The sequence below is a fragment of the Puntigrus tetrazona genome, chromosome 17, assembly GCF_018831695.1.
Source record: "Puntigrus tetrazona isolate hp1 chromosome 17, ASM1883169v1, whole genome shotgun sequence".
NCBI lineage: Eukaryota > Metazoa > Chordata > Actinopteri > Cypriniformes > Cyprinidae > Puntigrus > Puntigrus tetrazona.
In genome coordinates this window covers 13,457-32,587 of record NC_056715.1, presented here as the reverse complement: position 1 = coordinate 32,587, position 19,131 = coordinate 13,457, and the positions used below count along the sequence as shown (strand labels likewise).

Below are 19,131 nucleotides of genomic sequence, written 5' to 3'. Positions count from 1 at the left end.
TGTGTAAAAATTAATGTAGGAATGCAGTGTGTTTGTTGTGATTGATGGTACATGAGCGTTCGTGCCATACATGTGAAATCTATTAAAAGTTTGATGAGTCAAATGTTGTATAACACTCAGTTCATGACCCACCGTGATCACACAGCACTTCTGTTTTTGCAGGGGTCTAACAGGTCGGCTGCACCATCATTCTGTATACAGTGTCAGATTTCATCTTTTCATAAACAATTCATATCTTTTCCACTAAATGATTCATGTTCATGTTCACTGCAAATTTGAAAACGAAAACTATCAAATACTTTGAGACTCAAGCACAAGGCTAAAATAATTAAACTAAAATGCAAATCCTCAAAGTGTAGCATTATTTTTAGTATGTTTTCAAGGGAATTCTATTCGCGCTCTGTTCTTTACCCCGTTCACACCCTAAACCTCTTCTCGGTAAATATCCGCAGGCGTGCTGGAATCTCATTATCTCCAAACAGTCAGATCAGGGCTGCACGAGTCTGTATTGATTGAAATGGATCAGTGTGAAGTAATCTATCAGCATGGTGGATGTCCATCCCACTGCCTCCATCCATTTTCGAACTCCCGCCCCAAACAACAAAATGTTTCTGTACTAAAACAAAAACAAAAGGCTGTGTTGTTTGTTGTACATTAATACAGATTTAAATATTTATTTTTGCTGTGATTTTTGAATAGTGTTTAAATTGGCAGTAAGAATAAAACTCTGGATAAAGACAACAAATAAAATATTAGCTCCATAGAATAAATGCACATTGATTGAGTATATAAAACCCTTCTATGACAGGAATGTGTGCCATTGAATATTTTTGATAGGAAATCATTTGTATTTAATGTGATTTAAATTGGCCTAATATACAAAAAGCGAACAAAAACATAGTTGCATACTTCCCTACGATATAGTATGCGAAAAACAGTCTATTGAGGCGAGTAGTATGTCCGAGTTCGTAGTATTCGAACAGTAGGCGAGAAGTACCCGGATGACATACTGCTTCCGTACTCATACGATGAACACTTTACTATCCCACGAGCGGCGGAAATCGGAGACGTGTAAGTAACGTTCTTCGTTGTGTTTAAGTAAACGACTGATTTATATAAAAAAAGTTTAAACATTGTAAATCGATTAGATGATTTCGCGAATCAGATATAAAAGGTTGTTTAATCATTACTGAGCACATCAAGTTTTTTTTGTTTGTTTTAATTTTCGCGCCGTTATGACGATGCATGACATTTGGCAAAATCAACATACCGGATGCAGTACGTCCGAATTCCATTCATACTATATAGAACGTACTGTTATAGCGGTCGGGCAGTGCGTTCAAATTCAAACGTAGAACCTACTCGAGAAGTTTTCGATATCGGACGCAGCAATACTTTGTAAGAGAACGTTGGTCTTTTATGTATATAATGAGTTTACTCTCTCAAAAAATATTAGCTTATAATAAATGAAGCTGTTTGTTTAACGAAATTGATATCTTACCGTATGTAAGTCAGAGATCGCGCGCACAACTGACGTCTAGATTCTGAACACCTTTGATTGGTCAAAAGAACCATGCAGGGGGTGGGGGTGGGGTTCAGGATCCCCACTTATATGAGGGTTGTCTCCCCTAAAAATATCACTACAAATCACTGGAAATAATTGTGTTAGTAGTAAAACTATATATAAAAAACGTTTTAAGTTTAGAAACATTCTGAGTCCCCTCCCTTGCCTCATAGTGGTTTGGTCCACTGGCTGCTTCTCCTTTTCCCTCAGCTATACAACTTTTTCTTGACTTACAAGCAATTTGTAAATTCTATAGGTTCCGGGCTCATCCGTGTCCAGCTATTTTTAGCTGTACAAAACAGTTAGTTTTGCTGCTTGATATATTTACAATGGGTGTGTCTTATGTTATTTTAATGTAATATCTTAATTATGAACACACTGGTTTGTAGTGCAAACAATTTTACCATGTACTGCACGCTGTTATTTTCCTCATTTACCTATAGCGCTCTAATGAACCGAAGCCTCACCCATACTTCTACAATGAAAAAGGGGGATGGATACACATGATGCCAGATAATATTTAGATCCAGCCCCGATGCCAGATCCCGTAAGAAAATATAAGTTAGTCCAGTAACAAAATAGTCAGCAGAGCTGTTGGTGCCCAAAATGAGTGTTTTACAGTCTTATGTCATTCAAGACGTTGACCAAGAAAAGACAGAGAAGAGCAGAAGCAGGAGATAGTAAATAATTAAAAATGATGTAATAATAAATCATACATGTAAGTAATGATTATAAAATTATTCTGAAATGATTTAAAAACATTGTGAAGTGGCTCCAGAATCAGCACCTCCAAGTCTGAGGCCACGGTTCTCAGTCGGAAAAGGGTGGGTTGTCCCCTTCAGGTTGGTGGAGAGTCTGCCTCAGGTGGAGGAGTTTAAGTATGTTGGGATCTTGTTCACGAATGAGGGAAGGATGGACCGGGAGATTGACAGATGGATCGGTGCAGCCTCTGCAGTAATGCGGTCGATGTACCAGTCTGTCGTCAGTGGAGAAGGAGATGAGCTGCAAGGCGAAGCTCTCGATTTACCGGTCGATATGCGTTCTATTTACTACTATGGTCATGAGCTTTAAATCATGACCGAAAGAATGATATCAGAAATGAGTTTCCTCTGCAGGGTGGCTGGGCGCTCTAGAGAGATAGGGTGAGAGCTTGGTCACTCGGGACCAGCTCAAAATAGACCTGTTGCTCCTCCACATCGAGAGAGGCCAGCTGAGGTCGGGCAACTGTTCCGGATGCCTTCCAGTCGTCTCCCCGGGGAGGTGTTCCGGGCATGTCCCACCTGGAGGAGGCCCTGGGAAGACTTAGGACATGCTGGAGAGACTATGTCTCTCAGCTGGCCTGGGAAAGTCTCTGTGTTTCCCTGGAAGAGCTGTAGGATGTGTCTGGAGAGAGGGAAGTCTTAGACTGCTGCCCCTGCAACCCGGTCCCGGATAAGCATGATGGATGGATGGATGGAATATGACCATGTGATGAACCCATGAACCAAACTCATATTTAAACAAGGTCTCCATGCTATGTACACATGCTGTGTACACACATATTGTAAAAATGTGATTTTGTCTGTATTGTGGTGTGACAGCAAAATGTAAAAAAAAAATTTTTAAATAACCTCTAGCATTGAAGATAAACCTCCCTCGTGCTATTTGTAACTCTACAATTTTTTAGAGTTACAAATAGATTTGTAACTAGATTTTTTTGCTAGATTTTGAGAACTCGCAGCCATATTTTTCAGGAAAGTCCTGTGACATTTATATACTCACACCTGACAGAATAGCTTAGCATACTTCAGAGCATTGTGCCTGCCAGTCAGTATTTTACACTGTAATAGCTTTGCCTCTTGTATAACTACAGTGATTAATTTAAATTAAAATCAGTATTTAATGTACATGTATTTACTTGGTGAGCAGGCACATAATAAGTGTGATAATACAGTAAAGCCACTTATTACTGCAAAACAATCCTTCAGAATGGTCTAAAACTGACATGGTTTATTTTGGGATATTTATGACTTAATAGGTTATGACTGTTTTTGCACTTTCAATTTTCCCTTGTTGCAATACCTTACAAAATGTGCACATTTTTGGCCCTAATCAAGGCTATTATATACAATGAAATTCCAGAGAATGAAGACCAATAGATGGTTTTCTGCCATTCGCTTTGGTACCGTATGAACTCATTATGTAATGCGACGTCCCTGATGTGACTTCTGGCATTTGCAGTTCAAGCTTCTGCAAGGGAAAATCAAATCAATCTCCCATTGACTCTGTCAGCATGTGATGGAAAGCTAATTAAAGGCCCTGAGGGAAGGCTGGTCATTTTATGAAGCATGTAGTGTGATCGGCCGAGATGATCCAGTTGTGCAGTGCCTGAAAGGTTAAGTCGTGCAGGACGAATCAGGATAATGAAATCACGCAGCATGTGCTGATTGGTGGATCACGGCTTGCCTCTGCTCCCCATTGTTTTAATATAAAAGCATCTTTTTTTTTTTTAAATCAATTGCTATTGGATTTATAGGGTAAATGCACAATATTGTGCAAATATGCTTTTAATGAGATTTGTGCCACATTAAACTAGAAAAAAGAACATGCTAAACAAATCACTGCAGTATTGATGGATTGAGTTTAGGAGGGGGCTGATGCAATCGAGTGCAAGGTCTTTCATTTGACATTGAGTGCTCAGCAAACGTAAAACAACATGGAAAGCTTTGGCACAAACTCAAAGAGAAGCACAAAGGAAAACGGTGAAATAGAGTTGATAAATTCCACATGCATCGTTTTGTTCTAGGTCCAGGTGCACATGCTTTAAAAAACTCCATCTAACAGACAATGTGGTTCGCTATGAAACTGGGCTTGAATTTACCAGAATCAAAGATTACACAAAAGATGAACGGTTCAATAGGATGGATATGCTTGCTTGCAAAAGTCTGAAACCCATTTTCTTGTTCAAATCAACATGGTAGTACTGTGTTTGCTTTAAAAAAAACAGCTTACTGGAGAGCAATATCGTGAAATTTTGTGTGGCAGAATATTGTATTGACTGCATGAGGGACATTTGGTTGGTTGGCATTGTGGGCAACTTTTTATGCGTGTGGGGGTGCTGTTTTCAGCAATTGCTTGATAAGATCTGCCATGGGGCATTGTCCCGTCAGTTTCTGATCAATTTCTACATCCTGTGAACTCGCTAAGCAACAACTGTGGGGAACATTCACTGTAGCCCAACATTATGCAGAGAGACTGGCTGCGCTTTAATGTGTGAACTCCATGGCTGTAAAATGAAGGAATGATTTTCCTCATCGGGGAAAACATGCTTGTTTATATTCCAAGGAAACTAGACAGCAAATCCCACTGAAATGTAAGTCGATTTTAGTTTGATTTTGTAGATAAAGATTTTATTGGCATTTTTGTTTGTTTATAACCTACAATTTGTGTCAGAATTACTTGGGAATTAATTGTGCATGACTTTCTAAACTTGGAATTAGCTTTTGTTCGAATGCATGCAAAAAGCCTCATGCATGTTAGCTAATGCATGAATGCAGAAAAATAAAGAATATTCCAACTTGAACAACAGAATCAAGTTTGTTGTTCCATGCACACGACTTTCTAATTTTATGGCTTTTTTTGTTTGTGAATGCATGCAAAATCTTAATGCATGATGGCTGATGCATGAGTACATAAATCTAAAGAATAAACCTACTTGAACGGAAGGATAAACTCCTATTTCTTTTGTCTTAAACTAAGCACGGACATGTGGCGTGTGAAGATGGGGACTGAACTTGTTGGGGAGCATTTAGAGGAGGTTCATATTCACTCCACAATCGTGGGTAAAATCTGGCTGACCATCCTGTTCATTTTCCGGATGCTGGTTCTCGGCGTGGCAGCCGAGGACGCTTGGGTGGATGAGCAAAGTGAGTTCGCTGCAACACGGACCAGCCGATGCAAAAACGTTTGCTACGACCAAGCGCTCCCAATATCGCTCATTCGCTTTTGGGTACTGCAGATCATTTTCGCTTCTCGCCTCACTGGTGTACATATGGACATGCTCTGTACCGACTGAGGGCTTTGGAGAAAGAACGGCACAGGAGGAAAATCCAGCTAAAAGCCGAGCTGGAAGAGACAGAAGGCCTCTTGGAGGAGCACAAGAAGTTAGAGAAGGAATTGAGGAAGCTAGAAGAGCAGAAGAAAATTAGGGAAGGCCCTTTGAGGGGTTCCTTGCTGCGCATATATATAATTCATATCCTTACCAGATCAGTGGTGGAAGTGGCGCTCATTGTAGGGCAGTATATCTTATTTGGGATTGACTGGATCCTTTGTACAAGTGCTAAAGGGTGCCTTGCCCAAACAGCGTGGACTGTTACGCCTCCAGGCCGACGGAGAAGACCATCTTCATGGTTTTTATGATCGCCATCGGAGGGTTTCGCTGTTCCTGAACCTCTTGGAAATATCCCACCTGGGGTTAAAAAATTAAACAGACTCTAAGTGGTCTCCAGCTCGCCGAGGATGACAGTCTTTGCAAAACCAAGCACTCGACCATTCAGCAGCTGTGCGTGATGACGAATATGTCGCCCCACAAAAAACCCGCAGTTGAAGACTTTTTATTCCGCAGGCAAATGGACCCTCCACTGTTCTTAACCAGTGCTTACTCTCGGCTCGAGCAGCGACATGCTGCGGCACAACAAGCTTGCAGCGCCACCCTCCCGGTGTCCTGCATTACCCAGCAGCCTCGGCAAATGCGCCAGCCTAGCCAGGGAATGATTCATGAACTGCACTCCCAAGGGTCCATGGAGTTACTAGAGGACCGGAAAACCGCGACCAGCATCTAGAGAGCAGTAATGGCTCAGAGAGGGATGTTAGGCCTTTTAACTCGGGTCATCTGGGTCCTGAGGGTCATACGGAAATACCAGCTTGCCTTCTCGCAACGCTCTGCACAGGCCCAGCCGTGTGCAGACTTGGGGATGACACTGTGGAGTCCTCCGAGAGCGACTTCTGTCCGCCCAACAGGAAAGCCAGTTTCATGGTCCGTATGCCCTCAGACAGCATTTCTGGCAGTCCGTCATGTCCTCAACAAGGAGTTCAGAGTCCGAACTAGGCTCCTCAATGATCTTCCCATGAACCCACCACCAGGGGAGGACGACGGATGTCAATGGCAAGTAGATGCAAATAACATCTAAATTTTAAACTGGTAAAAAAAGATACTTAAAATTATTTGGAGAATTTTATTGTGTATCAAAAAAATACACATTACACATGTTAATAATATACATAAATATTGGAGGGATGTTGATAATATTGTTATATTTCATATGTGTGCCTAATTTGTTTACTGCTTTATTTACAGAGCGTATTCTTGGATATCTCTTCCATCATGAAAAAGTGAAAGTAAGAAGGACAGAAGGACAACAGGAATGTAACAGGCCGTTCATGAGCAGAAATGAATGGAGATATCAGTGACAAAATGTTTCACTTGATCTGCTCTGCTTGGAAAGCACTGGTCTAACGCAGCTTCAATGTGGTATAAGTAGTGCTGTTTTGTACTGTTCATTTTTTTATTGTAAGCACCTTAATTTACCAGTAAAGCACGGTATACATTTTTTCCATGTCTAATAATGGAAGCCAAAAGACATCTGTGCATATTTATAAAAGCTTCAGACCTTCAGACAGCTGGCAAAAAGAACATTTTAAATCATTTAGCTTACATCCATAAAATGTGATGCAAGCTGATGGACTCTTACATCAAATTCTGAGGAAAATAAAAGTTTTCTTATTTCCAACAGTGTTTGTGTTTGAATTCAGGGTGAATACGGATCATGCAAATTTTATACTCCTTGGAGCAAATGATGCAAAACACATTCAATCTGCATAAAACATGCTTGGCAATTTATTTAATATCCTAGTAGACAAATTCAATGTGGACACATTCAAGAATGTAACAAATACAGATCATGAACAATGAGGTCACAACTTTTCAAGATTTGATTAACAAAAGAAAGCAAAACAATCGTTTTCGAAGAATCCCACAAATACCTATAAACAGAATATGTACAATAAATACAAAATCTACATAAAAGAAACGATTGTAAAACGTCTTTTAAAAAGGTTGTAAACCGGTTCTGCTACAGACCTTGTCCGAGACGAGAGGTATATCGATTTTACAGGTAGATCTGTGAATGTCAAAACTCTCCCTACTGCATGTAAACTAATATCATATTTATATTTGCCTCTTATCACAAAATTCATATCACAACTGTGGTGCATCATATAACAAAAGGCATGATGCCCGGATTTATCCAAATCCATACTTGAAGGTCATGAGAATAATCTGTAAACATTATGAGGACATATCTGAAGTCTTGACAGTCAATTTGAGAGTCATCTTTACGGTGCACAAATGAACCTACACGACTATATGAGATTTTGATTGATTTTACACAATGTGAACTTATGCCAACATGTTCAATCAGATTCCCAAAACTGGGAATGGTAAAACAAAATATTAAACATGACGTTTAATCAAGTCTTACATTTTATTAAAGTCATGCAGTCCACAATAGTTGAGTAAACAGACTCAAAGTAATTAAAACATTAAAACATATACCCCTTCTCACCTTTGAACTTAACGGATATGAGTGGCTCCTAGAAACAAAAATAGAAATGCAGCTCTAAGCTTTATAACTGTGTTAACCTTAAGGCTTGAATTTTCACCTCGTGTTATTAAATCAAACACATCAATGTGTTATAAGACTAGTAAAAATTACACCGAATTGAGGGAGTGAAGTGAGAACTTTTAAAAGTGAAAATACTAGGACCAGCGTGTAAAGACTGTGTAAAGAGTGGCAAGTATAAAAACCTTTAACATTAAATTATTAAGCAACACCCACCAAAAAAAATAAAATAAACAAATCTGCCCTCATTAATCATGTGCGTGAATCAAATCAGATCGAAGAGATCCAAGTACGAAGCTGCCAAAACGGACCAAGTCAGAATAAATTAATTTACTAAAGTTTGCTCGGAGAGTTTTATATACACAACAGACATCCCTGATCAATCATTTTAACAGTCTAGAAAACTATGCTTTGGGAAAAAAAAAAAATCTGCAGAAAATTGCTTCCATATCAAATGATGCTTCATCACAAAATGATGGAATCGTCAAATTGTCATTGCTTTATCGTCTATTTTGTAGAAGAGCTTCTCCGTTGTACAGAAAGGGATCAGATGGTCATTTTTCAGATTGTTTGTCGCCTTGCAAATTCAGGTGAGCAGCTGTAAAGTTTCTACGTTATTCAATTTCGTAAGGAATGCTTAAATGCACAATAGATACAAAACACTTTCAAACACTCAATATCACATTTGCATATGCTGCTTGATTTAAAGTTACCAAAAAGATCAGCAATTCCTGAGATAAATCTGAGAACTAGTGCTGAGCAATGATTAATTGCGGTTAAATCACATCCAAAATAAAAGTTTTTGTGTTCATAATATATGTGTGTACTGTGTATATTTATATTTTATTTACATACACACACCTGCATGTATACATTTAAGACAAATTGTTGTTTATATATTAAATATAATTATATGAATATAAAATACACATTTAAATAAATGCAAAATACATACTGTATGTGTGTGTCTGTATATATACACATATTAAATATACACAGTACATGCACATATATTACATAAACAAAACTTTAATTTATCGTGATTTATCGTAGAGCTCAGCACTACTGAGAACCAGATACCATATAATGAATAAGAAAAAGGAAGGTAATGTTCAAAATGAAATGATTTTAGCATCCTATACAGCATGTGAAGAGAACAACCTATACGCACAAACAAAAACACATCAGCTGACGCACCGTGAGTGTAAATTACAGAACGGTCTCCTAAAATAGCGTCCGAACAAAACTTAACACTGGCAAAAGCGTAACGTTTGAACACACAGAAACAACTGTCATGATAGAGGATATGAATGCAGTTTACCGGACTCAGTTTCTCTCGGGCGGCTCTTCTGGGTACACTTCTCGGTCATTTCCTGGCAGAAATCAGTGGTCACGCTCGAGCTGCCCATGTGGGAAGGTTCTGACCTCTCAGAGGTGACAGTGTCTTGGGGCGGCACAGCCTCTCTGTCCACTCTTTTGTGCGAGTGCGGCGGTTCGATTACGCCCTGGCAGTCATTTAAGCCTCGGGACGACAGCACACTGTTCTGTGATGAGAGTTACGTCTATACTGGGTGGGATTGGGAGAGATTCTAAGGTCTGGACCGATGAAACCGGTCTGGGTGTAGATTATACAGAGACTGAGACTGTCCTGGGCTCCGCTGCTCTTCCCTACAGACCTCCTGAGACAAAAAGGAGAAGTTTTCCACAGCTCCCCCGATGCAGATCTTCAGCTGGCTGCGTTCCTGGTTAGGAGCTTTTGTCTCTCACAGACCTAGTAGCAGAGGAGAAACGCATGCATTAATGAAAGCGATATCGAAAAACTTCTTGTGAAGTGTGCAAGCAAGCCTCTAAGGTTGCTAAGCAGCCTACCAGTTTGTGAATCTCAAGCTCCAGGTTCTGGATGCAGTCCAGCTTTCTTTTTCTGCAGCGCTGAGCTGCGATGCGGTTTTACTGCGTCTCATGTTGTGGATGAAGTCTAGCTGATCTGAGGTCAGCGTGTGCATCTTTATCATCAGCTGAAAGTCGTTATGCATGAAGCTCTGTGATCTGGTCTATTGAGAAAGGCAGTTTCACCTGCGAGTGTACAGCATATTAGAGTTAAGATGTAATTCCTGCAGCATGTAACTTCAAATGTGAATGTGACTTCAGCAAATTTCACTCAACCTTCACAGAAAATATGGAACTTCACCACTAGATGACACTGCCATCTAACTTGTATGAAATGTTTTATTTATTTGCATTCAGACTTAAACTAGAAAAATAAACTTTGGAAACTCATGAAATATAAAACGATAAATAAACAACCTAATTTTTCAGTAAGAGACTTTATAAAATGTATCTATATAGACACAGAGAATAGAGATGAGATAGATAGATAGATAGATAGATAGATAGATAGATACTGATCGATTAATGCGGTACAGATTGGATAAATAATCACAAAATATTCACCCTTGCCATCACTGGAATAATAATATTTTAAAAGATATCAAAAAACATTTTAAAATATGTTTCAACGTATTACTGCTTTTGATATATTTTGATCAAATACATCAGCATAATATTCTATATGGTACTTTATTTAAAACCACTGTAAATTGAAATGTTCACACACATAGGTATACATTTTATTCTTCAAACTGAAAGAATGAAGGATTTTAGGTGAGTTATTAATATATGCATTTACTAAGCTACTAAACAAGCTTCAGTTTACCTTCTTTATATTATCCATCTAAATCACAGCATAGCTCTGACAATGTCATGCAAATGAAGACGAGCACAGGACACATTACGGTTCAATTACAAATTCTGAGAACAGAGTCACTGTATTCTCATTTCCATGCAATGACAAAGATGAAACCTGACTTAAAAACCTGCTGTGGGAGTTGGTCATAGTGATCACCATGACGAATACTCCTCTCTGCTGTGACCTTGTGCCACTGCTCAGTCTGTGTAAAAATGGAGGTCTATATTTAACTGCTCTACTACAGAGAGCTCTGTAATAAGGCTAGAATGACAGATTAGGCTTCCAGCAGCACAGGCACGTTTTCTCCTCTCCTTCTCTCTGAAGTCAGGTCGTTTCTGGGAGAAGGCACTCATACTGTGGGAAGTAGGGCTCATCTGTTAGCCAGTGAGGTGAAGCGGCCCATCATCAGATGGGAGCCTGGGGCAGCTGCCCCACTTCTGTCTGGGGACCTGCAGCTGGGAGCTTTAAACCCAGGCAGAGTGAAGGGCAAAATGAAGACGGCTATAGAAAGATTGTTTCTGAAGACATTTCTACACTGTATTGTCTCAAATGTAGCTTTTTTTCATAACCTATTTCCCTAAATATTTAACAAAAAAAATAACATGGTATCACTGTATTTTTTTGACATGTGCTGTTGCACTCTTAAAAGACTCCATTCCTTTCCATCATCACATGATCATGAAATAGTTAACATTTATTGTTACTGACATTCTTAAACAATTTCTCCGCCAAGTAATACAGTTTAAATACTGTGTGCCAGTTAATATCTAAAGTACCTGAAACTAGATGAATGCACTTAAAGGGATAGTCCACCCCAAAATTAAAACTGACATGATTTACTTATCCACCGTGTTAGTTTTGTGTTAAGTTTCCATAGTATCAGAAGTTCCTAAAAAATACTACAGTGCCTCATATGGAGCTTTCCATTCTATGGAAGTCAACGAGAAAACAGAAATGTTTTTGTGAGAAAGAAATCCGTAGAGGTTTGCAACAATATGAGGGTGACAGAATTTTCTCATATTTGGCTGAACTATCACTTTAAGAAGCAATAATCTATAAGATATTAAAAGTTATTTTCTAGAGAATGGATCTTTAATAAGAATATATAGTCCTACTTGTAGATGTTTTTTTCTTTCTTTTTTAAAAGTACAGTTAAAAACAAATGTAAAATATTTTTCCACTGCAGTAGACAGAGTATATGTATACAATATATTAAAGCAAGCTTATCTTGTTTTATGTATTTTAGAAATCTTAACAAAAGAGAGACATAAATAAAAAGGCAGAAATTGCTGCAATGCAGCAACTTGATGCATCAAACACAGAACTAATGTTCGGTCACAGGTGTGCGCATATCAGCTATTTTACAACAGAAGGAAACTTAGCTAATCACATTATAAAATCTGAAGCTATCGGTTTCATAATATCTGGCATTTTATAGATCCGCTTTCGAAACATTCTGAGAGTCCCACAAAAACATCATTGCAGTCATTTGTATACTGACAACAACAACTCAATTGGGTCATCAAAAATCAAACAACTAAATGAGACAGCAAATTATCATACACAGATTCTTGAACTGGCAATGTGTCAGTGTTGTCAGGAGGAGGAACAATTATGTCATTGGGGCCTTAGGAACAAGAACGGCTCAGAGCTTGTTGCCATGGCAACCCTCCAGCGTTTCTGCTGTTACTGCAGCTTGATTCTCAATCTCACATGCTCAGGAATCAAATGTGGGAATGTTTTGTAATGATAAATTTTTTCATCATTATTTATGGGGATTTAGCTTTTTAATGGGATCAAGAACTGGATTTGAACCTGTGCCCATCAAAAGCTTAAATGTTGATAAAGTGTACCAACCACTGTACAGGGATGGACTGGTCGGGGGGGAAAGCAAAATAATACTAATCAAATCTCAAAAACAAAATAGTGATTTTCTGATAAAAAAAAAAACAACAACAACTGTGATTGCGATAGAAACTTAGCATTTCTTTGAAAGATTTCAGGTTGCTGTGCTTGTATTTAAAAGTCTTTACAGTTATGCAGTAATACTCACTTTAAAAATAAATTTTTTTATTCATGGCGTTGCAGCAGAGAATCACTCAATAGCTAAGTTTCTAAGTTTTGTTTTTATTTTTTTATAATAAAATTATAATTTTAACAAATTTTTATTACTGTTCTGTACTGAATTAGTATATCAAGTACAAGCTTATGATCACTGACTTTGAACTATTTAATCATGTAATCTTACTCAATGTAATTTTACACTTGTCACTCTTAACACAGTATACGTGGATGTTCAGTACCAATAGTCAAAAAAACCACTTTCTTCAAGATGTAAAGATTCTAGAGAAACAAAGCAAAGCTCTTAAAATGCAAGTGACCAAGGAACTGACCAGAAACTGATAAATCAATGACTAAATACACAATCTCTTGTTTACAGTGTTGTATGTGTATGTGCTTTTTCTCTCTGATGAACTGCAACTGTAAACTTATGAAAACAAAAGTGAGTTCAGAGGGAATTCTTCTGATTAACCTACTGAAAACACCTCTGACTGCTCATTGTTTTCAACAGAGATGTTACAATATGAAACGCTGCAAAAACAAGTAAATAAACTTGTGGTTTTGTAATTCTAAACCAGAGCATGCAAAAAAAAAAACACACACAGGAGCGTTTAAAAGTGGTTTACTACAAGCGGTGCCGATATGAATTATGCCGATATGTCACTAATGGTACTGTAAATAACCCCCTTTACTTTAATGAATCATGCAGTGCTACATTGCAAGTTTTAATATCAACTCTTTGTTATTTATTTGGAATACAGAATGTGCAACTTTCTGTATCCCAAATATTAGTGAAACTAATACTACCAAACTCTGAGCCACAACTAATATTTCCAAACATATACCAACCTCTTTGAGTGTGCTCTTTGGTAGGAAATGACGATTAAGCTATCTCCGTCGGAAAAGATCCAGATTCGTCACTGGAATTAGTGTCGACGACTTCTCAGCACTTGATCTTTGATGGCCCTGACATGCTATGCTCCTGGTGTTCAAAGGCCAGACATCGTGCCATGGTGGAACAAGGAGAGGTAGAGAGCTCAAACTGGGGCAGGCTGGAAGGAGATCCGCCACTGCCATCCTCAGCGTAGGAGTAGGAAGAGCAAGAGCTTGAGGTTCTAACGTGGCTCTCGGCACGAGACGAACGGGGACACATTTTTAATGGGCACTGGACAGCTGCTCTTTGGCGGCGGCGGTAGGTCAATGCGGGCTCTTGAGAGACAGAAGTTGTGGGACAGTGCTTGGAGCAGGGGAACGACTGGCTGGAACCTGCCCATAAGTCATCCGGGGGTGTCCTGAGCCAAACAGCTCTCACCCGGATAAGAGTGTGCAGGTGCCGCCAGATGGTAAGAGGCCCGAGAGGAAGAAGATGACACTTCTTCTGTCGCTCTCCTGTTCAGATTCTTGCGAACAGATCCTCTCAAAGGAAAGCGACTTGAGCGACATACCATCGGTTAATTTCTCAGCTTTCTTTGAAGATGCCACTCCAAGTCCCCAATGAAGGCCTGATAGTCTTTTTGGAAGTCATTTGGAGCAACTTGCTGTTCTTGAAGGGGAGAGGTTCTGCTGGTGAGTTGCAGATCAGCGGTAAGACAATGATCCAAAGACATGACTTCCTTTTTAACAAGGGAGCGCAGGCACACTGGTGAACGCTTGCTCACAGGCAATTCGCTGGGTGTTGAACTAAGCGGTCTTTCTTCAAACTCCATTTCCATTTCCATGTCACTCTCTTTACCCTCGTCCAGACCGTCCTGCTCCAACTCGGACAAGTCTAGCAGCACACAGTCTTCCCGCTTGCTGGTTCAGCTTTAACCTTGGAAAGATCAAGGCCCTGGGCTTCACTGCTGGTGACGTATCCTGCAGAGAGCCGTGTAAGCTTGAGGTACTGCTGTGTGAGGAGGTGGTTGCGCAGTGCTTAGCAAGAACCTGATGGTACTTTCTATATTTGGGATAACGAGGAAGGTCGAAAGTTGGAGATTGGTCTGATTGATGCAGGTTGTTGGGTGACTTTTAATTGCTCAGTTTCAGGGTGCAGCCTCGATCCGACAGTGGCGGTTTGGAGTCATTTGGCTGCACATTTGCATCCTCTAATCCATTATCACGATGGTTCTGAAGCAGAGCATGAGGTGATGGTGGATTTTGGCTCTTCTGCAAGCCATCAGCCTCACTTTTCATCTGGGCCTGTAGGAAGCGGAAGCAGGAGTCTTCTGAGGTTGTGCATTCTCAGGAATTCGGCACAACGCATGACATCCTGAATGTTGTCCCTGTTAAGCAGCAGCTTGGCTGTGTAAGCAAACTGCAACAGTGGGGTAAAGCCTTTCTCCGTGATCTATAAAAGAAAACAAAACAAGCTGATATTTCAGGGTCATCAGTGGTATTTTGAAATAAAAATAAGGGGCACTATTGTGCCATTTTATTCCCAAAAAACCCCATTGTCCACTCAAGGTTTCTGGCCTTCTTTCCATACATGTTCCATCTCCTTCATGAGAATTACAAAGGCTGTTTTACTACCGTTTCTTTAAGACTTAGGTAATAGTGATGCACTGATATTTCTTAATAATGGTGGATGTTAAAATCTGATACTAATGTCAGTGCCAGTAGCCTTGTGGTTAGTACAGTAACCCAAGTATGAAAAACCTTTTGTGGTCCTTTGCTGAAGCCAGTTCCTCTCTCTCTCTACAATGTTATCTTGTCTACTCTATGCTGTCCTGTCCAAATAAACTGCATAAAAAAAAAATCTTAAAAATATATTTTAAATAAATATAAATTTTAAAATAAATATATATCTGCCAATAATAAATAACATTTAACAGTGTTAGTAAATTATTAACATCTTTAAAGATTAAGTGAGTTTTAAATGATGACAAAGGTAATTTAAAAGAAAAAAAAAAAAAAATACTGAAATTAAAAATCACATAGTATACCCAGGCTTTATGCTAAACAAGGCTGCATTTATTTGATTAAAAATATATATATATTAAAATAGAAAAAATTTGATTAAATGCGATTCATTCAGAGTGATAGCAAAACTTAATATTTTTGTAAAAACGTGACTGAGAATAATCAGCTTATCCTCAAATCACATTTTACAAATCATGCTATAAAAAAAACTACATGTATGCTGCAAAGTATCTGAGCTTCCTATTCAATGTCTCGCAAGCTTCACGTCAATAAAATGAAGTGCACTGCATAAGGTCAGGAACAAAAATAAACCACCCTTCTCATCACTTTCAATCACTCTATCGCTCTCGCAGGTATCCATGAATGCTCGGGGCAGTGCAACCACATCAAGAACATCATCTTTAAAATAGAAAGTCATCCTGCTGAAAATACAGCTCCCAGACATTCAGTCAGTCCTCCAGAGCTGCTAATAAATAGAAAAAAAGCTAGGGGAAAATGCTGAGCATTCTGTGGATCTATTTTCAGCTGGCATCAGCAGCTGCCGCCTGCAGAAGCATGTCTTTATGGAAGCCAAGCGCCATATGAGACTCCTTTAATGTTATAACCAGCAATCCTAATGAGGGCAGCAGGCAGGGACGCATGTACACACACAAAGCAGAAAGCAGAGACTCCACACTATAAAGCAAGAGGGGAAGAAGCTCAGCACGGCTCTGAGGACAGAATGAGATATGAAGCCAATTTCCGGTCATTACAGAATACAATTTGACATTAAGTGTTTTGAAGATGAACGATAATTAATATATAAGCAGAGGCAAATGGGGGCCTTCTGACATATCTGGGATATTGTAATATAACTTTGAGCTTTGAGGTCGTAAAGCACCTAAAGTATTACAACACACAGAATCAGCCATGAATAAATCATACTTCCTCAAGCACAGTGAAGTTCTGAGAGGAACTCTGCTAACACTCCTGGTAAACAACATAAGCAATTATGCCAACTCAAAGCTGCAGACGATGAACATGTTTTCTTCACTGACACATTCCTGTCGGACTTTTCCCATCTATGTGTACACAAAGGAGCACACTGCTTGTTAGAACACAGTATTCCTAAAAGGAAAATATTTTGATCAAAAATATAGTAGAACCGCTAATAGATTACAGCACATAACAAGTGCTGGGTGATATACCGTTCAAACGGTAAACTGGTTTGATCTGCAAAAAGATCGCCAATGGCGACAAATCATTTTGTTTCACATTCTGCATGTCCACAAGTCTCAATCAGCCGGTCTGCTGTTTTGTTTCATGCAGATATGTTTTATGTAGTAGTTTCACAGAGCGTCAGTCAGACTGTTCTGCTTTCGCTTTAAATTGTGAAATTATTATATGATCTAATTTAAATCGAAAAGTGCTCATGCAGCATATTTGTTTGGATTTTGATTAAAATGCATTGGTTCTGCAACGGTTTCATATATATTCTGCTTCATAAAGGCCCAGTTGGTGATAAAGAAAGATTTTTGGTCAGACCACACACACACACACACATAACAGATATTATTTAATTGTTAAAATGAATCGGGCATTACTCCAGTCTTTAGTGTTACGTGATTCTGAAGAAAACATAATATGCTGATTTGATGCAACATTTATTTGCATTAACATTTTTGATGTGCTTATCATTACTTTTGATCAACTGAATGTGTACTTGCTAAATAAAATGTATTATTTATTATCTTTATAATATGTATTATTATTACTAATGTTAAAAATATTTATGATAAACTGGTTAATATTTCGTGGTCACTGGAAAACATTTTTTAATAGTTGAAAAGAATAAATATTTCAAATCATTGTATTTTGAAAAATTTTTTCATTTTATAGACAAGAATGGTTATCTGCTACAAATCATTTTGATTAATTGACTTACTAAAAAATGAAATAATGGTCCAAAAAGTGACAAATAAAATGAATAAAAGAAACAAAAATTAGCTTGTTTATATCTCACTTCTCCCCATTTCTGACACAGCTGGGATTTTGTGATGTTTTCAGCGCCAGGTCATTCAGGTGCATCCTTGCAGGCTGTTAATGTAGGCTGAATCTGTACCCCCTGCCAAAAGAGGACACTCACCTTCTGTGGCAGGTTGATGACCAGACTCGTGTTCCGTCTGGCCCTGAGCAGCAGGGAGAAATACTGGCTACAAGCTGCCAGCACTGCCCTGTGGGCACGGATCTCCCTCCCCTCCACCAGCACTGTCACATCACACAGGACGTCCTGCTTCCGCTGTTCATTCAGGCACAGGAGGATGTTGGCACAATGCACTGTCGACTCATAGACATACATGGGAGCTTCAGGCTTCTCCTCCATAGACATTCCTTGCTCTGAGCCTGTGGACAAAAGTGACAGCGACATGACTGCTCCACATTATTCAGGTTTCAAAATATTTATTATGCGCATGCATAATGGAAAGCTAGTTTAAAGGGGAAAAAAAATGTGCCCCTTAATTTCAATGGCAGCTCTTCAAAACCGATAATGGACAATTGGACAATTGCTGATGCAGTCGCACAGATGTCTCAAATTGAGCTGATGGCCAATTAGCGGCACATGTCAGTTTAAAGTGGCCTGATAATTAGGACTTTGATATGTGAATTTTCAAAGCAACACCAACAGAGTTTCCAAGAGGCTGTAGTCGCACAAAAACAGCAAAAGTTTTTGCATGCAGTATCATGGGTAATGGCCTAAAAAAATTATATCAAACAAGCACACTAAAGCTCATTTTCAGCACTGACAGAGGATTACTATACTGCAGTTGTAAAAAATGTGAGTCTATAATAGTATGGGTAGTCATCTCAAAGGGAGTCTAATGATGGCTCTGCATGAGCATATAATATAGCAAAAGAATATGAGCCTATTTTGTAAGACCAGGTTGCAATAGTGGCCTCTGTTGCACTATTCCTGCCGTTCCCATTTTCTTTAGATGATAATAATATCCCCAATGCTTAAAAACTGATTCATGGAAAATTTTGAAATGTAGAAATTAAGAAATAATATAAAAGTCTAGCATTGATAAATTGAATGCATCTTTGCTGAAAGCGTATTTGTTAAAACAAATAAAACAAATAACAGTAAGTATACATAATACTGAACATAATTTTCAGTATTAATAATTGATTATGGTCAGAAACCAAAAACTTTTAGAAGTAAATAA

General features: G+C 38.8%; 2 pseudogenes; one reads left to right on the top strand and one right to left on the bottom strand.

Annotated features, from left to right (window-relative positions):
* Positions 1-5,324: 5,324 nt before the first annotated feature.
* LOC122362307 lies at positions 5,325-6,725 on the top strand (annotated as a pseudogene).
* A 2,790-nt stretch (positions 6,726-9,515) lies between these two features.
* On the bottom strand, positions 9,516-18,306 carry LOC122361705 (annotated as a pseudogene).
* Between the last annotated feature and the right edge of the window lie 825 nt (positions 18,307-19,131).